At 36.8% G+C, this 6,068-nt stretch overlaps 1 non-coding gene across 1 annotated transcript; it reads left to right on the forward strand.

Moving 5' to 3' along the window:
* The first annotated feature begins 5,228 nt into the window (after positions 1–5,228).
* On the forward strand, positions 5,229–5,332 carry LOC112762695 (small nucleolar RNA R71). Its single transcript, XR_003182748.1, has one exon. It is a non-coding gene; the product is annotated as a small nucleolar RNA R71 (small nucleolar RNA).
* The last annotated feature ends 736 nt before the right edge of the window (positions 5,333–6,068 follow it).

Raw genomic sequence — 6,068 nt, forward strand, 5'->3', positions numbered from 1 at the left:
CTTGATCAGCCAAATATCTTATCTTTTCTTCCCCAAATCTAAATCTTTTCTTTCCCTTCTTATTTCTTTCTTCCTTCCTTTCCTTTTCTTTCTTTTTTCTTTCAATTGGTGTTGGAAATTTATTTGGGTCATGATTTTGCTTGTGGATTGTTAAGAAATTGCTTGACAATTATATTTTATTTTTTTAAGGGTGCTTGCATGTTCAATTTAATACTTTCCATACCTTATTTATTATGCATGTTTTGTGTTTGTGAAAAAGCCCGTATGGCATTGTGCATTCTTAATTATTCTATCCTTCTACTCTAATGCCTGTTTTTCACAAAACCCTTTTCAATATTTTATTAATTAAATATAATTGTCAATACAGACGTTATTGTTAGTTTTTCATGACTAATAATACATTAAGGCTTTTAATGCTTGATTTACGCTACTCATGCCTTTGCCAGCATGCCAATAAACATCTTGCATTTAATTGCCTCAATTTATCATGCCCTGTTTCCATTGTTGTCCTAATTTCATGGAGTCGCGACCATGTGTTAACAACATTCTTCTTTATTTTGGCATGATTATTACTCGTACTGCCCTCTCACTTGCTCTATACCTTTGACTTCATGTCCCTTTCTCTTCTCCCTTTTCAGGATGGCCACCAGGAAGGGTAAAAAGAAAGACTCTACAACGAGCACCGGCTGAGGAACCACAACCCCCGCCCACCTGCACATTGTTGCATGCACCGAGGACGGTGCAATCTTTAAGTGTGGGGAGGTCGATACCGATCTCCACGGGTAAGTTAGTCCCTTCTCAACACCAATTTTTGTTTTTCATTGTTACATTTGCATATTTGATTGCATATTTTCTTGATTTTGTGCATATTTTACCACTTGTTGAGGTAACATTTTCTTTTTCAAGAAAATTTTTATAGTATTTCACTAATTTGAATAAAACTTTTTGAAAACAAAACTTATATGAAGAAATATTATTTTGGAACATGGTTTATAGCTCAAACACACAAAACTAGTGAGATTTTGAGCCTATTTGATTGGTTGCATTTTATCAACCAATATATTTTCTTTTTGTTTGTTATTCTCTCTAAAATTGTAATCTTTGTCTTGCTTAATTGTATATTTCCACTGTTTGATGTATGCATGCACTTATATGATTGAGGCCTTGTTTCACTAAGCTTACATACCCATATGGCCTTACCCTTCCATTATCCTTTGCAAACCAATTTGAGCCTATTTTACCCATTTGTTCTTTACTTTAGCTCATTACTAACTCTAAGCGAAAAACAATAATGTCCTTAATTTGAATCCTTGATTAGCTTAGACTAGTAAACGTGCTCATGATTTAAGTGTGGGGAAGTTGGATTTGAAATTATTTGGTTTGAGTAATTGGGTGTTGTATATTTTAGTGAAAATGTGCAAAATAATAGTTGAGCACATATTATTGCATTCAATACTTTAATCCTATGCATTGAGAAAAATAAAAGAAAAATAAAAAAAAAGAAGAGAAAAATAAAAAGAAAAAAAAGTGAAAAAGAAAAGAAAAAAAAGAAGCAAATAATAAAAGGGGACAAAATGCCCCAAAGTAAGTGTTGGTATCAATGCATATGTACTGAACTCAAATTTAGGATGCATGAATATGTGGAAAACGCAGTTAATGGGTAGTTATTGATTTTATATTACATGGATTGTCCTAAGTTACGTGGAAAGTTTATGTTAATTAAGGATTCAGATTTTAGTCCACTTGACCAAATACAATCTTACCTTGACCCTAACCCCATTACAACCCTTAAAAGACCTCTTGATTTGTGTATTGGTGCATTAAATTTTTGTTGATTGTTAGATAAAGAGAAAGCTATAGAAAGCAAGATTAGTTGAGAATTGAGAGAATTGACCCTAGACACTTGAGAGTTAGAATGATATACACTAACAGTAAGGGTTCAGTGCTTAATTCTATGTTCCCTGCTTTCATGAGCTATCTTCTTCTGGCAAGTTATTTGTATTGTATTTTGTGATTTGAATTAGTGAAATCCAGTTCATATTTATTCTTGAAGGATTTATTTATTTTCTCACCAAGTAGATAGAATCATTTTAGCATGTAGTTGTATCCGCATTCATAGGTTGCATTGCATGAGTCCTACTTTTCCTTACTCATTTATTTTGTCTCCTTGAGCTTAGCATGAGGACATGCTAATGATTAAGTGTGGGGAGGTTGATAAACCACTATTTTATGGTTTATATTGTATTTAATTGAGTGGTTTTATCAAGCTTTTCACCCACTTATTCATATGATTTGCATGATTTTACAATTCCATCCTAGTTTAGTTCTATGATTGAAAACATGCTTCCATGGTCTTAATTTAGCTAATCTTAATCCTTTCTTATTACCATTCGATGCCTTGATCTGTGTGTTAAGTGTTTCAGGCTTCATAGGGCAGGAATGGCTTAGAGAATAAAGAGGAAGCATGCAAAAATGAAAGGAACACCAGGAATTGAGGAGACGACCAGCGAGAAGTCACGCGGTCGCATGGCTCACGTGACCACGTGAAATAGAAGGAATTACCGTGATGCACTCGCATGCCCGACGCAACCGCGCGGATTGGAAGCTGCAAGAATGACGTGAAAGCGTGGACAACGCGCACGCGTGGTATGAGAAATGCTGAGTGACGCGAACACGTGGACGACACAGACGCGTGACGTGCGCGATCTGCAGAATTACAGAAGTCGCTGGCACAGATTTCGGGCCGCATTTCAACCCAGTTTTCAGCCCAGAATCATATATTAAAGTCAGGGAAAATGCAGAGACTCAAAGGGGGGAATTGATATCAGATCATAATTCAATTTTAGGTTTTAGATGTAGTTTTTAGAGAGAGTGGTTCTCTCCTCTCTCTTAGGATTTAGGATTAGGATTCCTCCTAAAAGGATTTCGACTCTTCATCAGGTTCAATATTCCTTTTACTTTATATTTCTCTTTTATTTTCAGATACTTTAATGCTTGTATTACTTATGTTGCCTATTTGGCTTATGAACTTTTCATGTTAGGATTTTCTTAATTAATATAATTTGAGGTATTTCAGACTTATGATTGTTTTCTCTAATTTATGTTATTGATGCTTGGGCTCTATCCAAATTATTTTCATTCAAGTAGATTTTATTCCCTTTTGGCTTTGGCAGATTCTAATTGATCTAGATCGCTCTAAAGCTAGTCTTCCCACATGGATTGACCAAGACTTGAGGATCAAACTAATTAGTCCACTTAACTTTCCTTTGCTTTAGTAAAGGTTAACTAAGTGTGATTAAAACCCAATTCTCATCACACCTGATAAGGATAACTAGGATAGGACTTCCAATTTCTCATATCTTGCCAAGAGTTTGTTTTATAGTCATTTATTTATTTTTCTTGTCAATTAAATTACTTGTTCAACCCTTTTTAAAACCCCAAAATATACCTTTGCATAACCAATAATAAGAACATACCTCCCTGCAATTCCTCGAGAAGACGACTCGAGGTTTAAATACTTCGGTTTATAAATTTATTGGGTTTTGTTACCTGTGACATCCAAAACATTTGTACGAAGGGATTTTCTGTTGGTTTAGAATCTATACTCACAACGCGACTATATTTTTACAAAATTCTTTACTAGCAAAAATCCTAACGTCAGGGGGCTCTGTTTGACTCTGTATTGGGAGAAGCTCTTCATGCTTACTCTCCATGGTTACAGATGGAGAACCTTGAGTCTTTACTACAAGGCATTCATCATTTGAATGAAGGATCAACTCTCCTCTGTCAACATCAATGACAGCTCTTGCTGTGGCTACGAAGGGACTTCCAAGGATGATGGATTCATCCTCATCCCTCCTAGTGTCTAGGATTATGAAATCAATAGGGAAGTAAAGGCCTTCAACCTTCACTAGCACGTCCTCTACTAGTCCATAAGCCTTTTTCATAGATTTATCTGCCATTTCCAATGAGAATTGGCAGCCTGTATCTCATAGATTCCCAGTCTCTCCATTACAGATAGGGCATCATGTTTATCCCTGACTCCAGGTCACACAGAGCTTTTTCAAAAGTCATGGTGCCTATGGTACAGGGTATTAAGAATTTACCAGGGTCTTATTTCTTTTGAGATAAATTTTGTTGAACCAATGTATTCAGTTCATTAGTGAGCAAGTGAGGCTCTTCCTACCAAGTCTCATTACCTAACAGCTTGGCATTCATCTTCATGATTGCTCCTAAATATTGGGCAACTTGCCCTTTAACAATGTCTTCATCCTCTTCAGAGGATGAATAGTCATCAGAGCTCATGAATGGTAAAAAAAGATCCAAGGGAATCTCTATGGTCTCTGTATGAGCCTCAGATTCCTTTGGTTCCTTATTAGGGTATTCCGTACTGATCATTAGACGTCCCCTGAGGTCTTCCTCATTGGGATTCACGTTCTCCTCCTCCTCTAAGGTTTTGGCCATGTTGATTATATCAATAGCCTTGTACTCTCCTTTGGGATTCTCTTCTATATTGCTTGCGAGAGTGCTAGGAGGAGTTTCAGTAACCCTTTTACTCAGTTGGCCCACTTGTGCCTCCAAATTTCTAATGGAGGATCTTGTTTCAGTCATGAAACTAAGAGTGGCCATAGATAGATCAGAGACTATATTTGCTAAGCTAGAAGGATTCTGCTCAGAATGTTATGTCTATTGCTGAGATGATGATGGGAAAGGTTTGCTATTGCTAAACCTGTTTCTTCCACCATTGTTATTATTGAAGCCTTGCTTCTATTGATCCTTCCATGAAAAATTTGGATGATTTTTCTATGAAGGATTATAGGTGTTGCCAAAGGCTTCACCCATGTAATTCACCTCTGCCATTGCAGGGTTCTCAGGATCATAAGCTTCTTCTTCAGAAGATGCTTCTTTAGTACTGTTGGATGCATTTTGCAATCCTTTCAGACTCTGAGAGATCATATTGACTTGTTGGGTCAATATTTTATTCTGAGCTAGTATGGCATTCAGAGCATCAATTTCAAGAACTCCTCTCTTTTGAGGCATCTCATTACTCACAGGATTCCTCTAAGAGGTATATGAACTGGTTATTTGCAACCATTTCAATAAGTTCCTGAGCTTCTGCAGGCATTTTCTTTAGGTGAATGGATCCACCTGCAGAGTGGTCCAGTGACATCCTGGAAAATTCAGACAGACCATCATAGAATATATCTAATGTGGTCCATTCTGAAAGCATGTCAGAATGACACTTTTTAGTCAGTTGCTTGTATCTTTCCCAAGCTTCATAGAGGGTCTCACCATCTTTTTGTCTGAAGGTCTAAACATCCACTCTAAGCTTGCTCAGCTTTTGAGGAGGAAAGAACTTGGCTAAAAAAGCCGTGACCAGCTTATCCCAAGAGTCCAGGCTATCTCTAGGTTGTGAGTCCAACCATGTTCTAGCTCTGTCTCTTACATCAAAAGGGAAAAGCATAAGCTTGTAGACTTCAGGATCAACTCCATTGGTCTTAACAGTATCACAGATCTGCAAGAACTCAGTTAAGAATTGATAAGGGTCTTCTGATGGAAGTCCATAAAACTTGCAGTTCTGTTATAGTAGAGAAACTAATTGAGGCTTTAGCTCAAAATTGTTTGCTCCTATGGCAGGGATTGAGATGCTTCTTCCATAGAAGGTGGAAGTTGGTGTAGTAAAATCACCAAGCATCTTCCTTGCATTGTTGATTGGTTCGGCCATAATTGTTTCTCCTGCTGCTTCCTTTTCGAAAATTTCAATGAGGTCCTCTTTAGAGTTTTGTGCTTTAGCTGCTTTTAGCTTCCTCTTCAGAGTCCTTTCAGGTTCAGGATTAGCTTCAACAAGTATGCCTTTATCTTTGTTCCTGCTCATATGAAAGAGAAGAAAATAAAAAAAATATGGAATCCTCTATGTCACAGTATAGAGATTCCTTGAGGTGTCAGAAGAAAATAAGAATAGAAGAAGGAGGTAGGTAAGGAAGAATTTGAACACACAAAGAGAGATGGAGTTCGAATTGACAATGGAGGAGGAATGTTATTGTTTAAATAGAAAAAGATAAGAGAGG

This window comes from Arachis hypogaea, chromosome 2 (genome assembly GCF_003086295.3).
Source record: "Arachis hypogaea cultivar Tifrunner chromosome 2, arahy.Tifrunner.gnm2.J5K5, whole genome shotgun sequence".
Classification (NCBI taxonomy): Eukaryota; Viridiplantae; Streptophyta; class Magnoliopsida; order Fabales; family Fabaceae; genus Arachis; species Arachis hypogaea.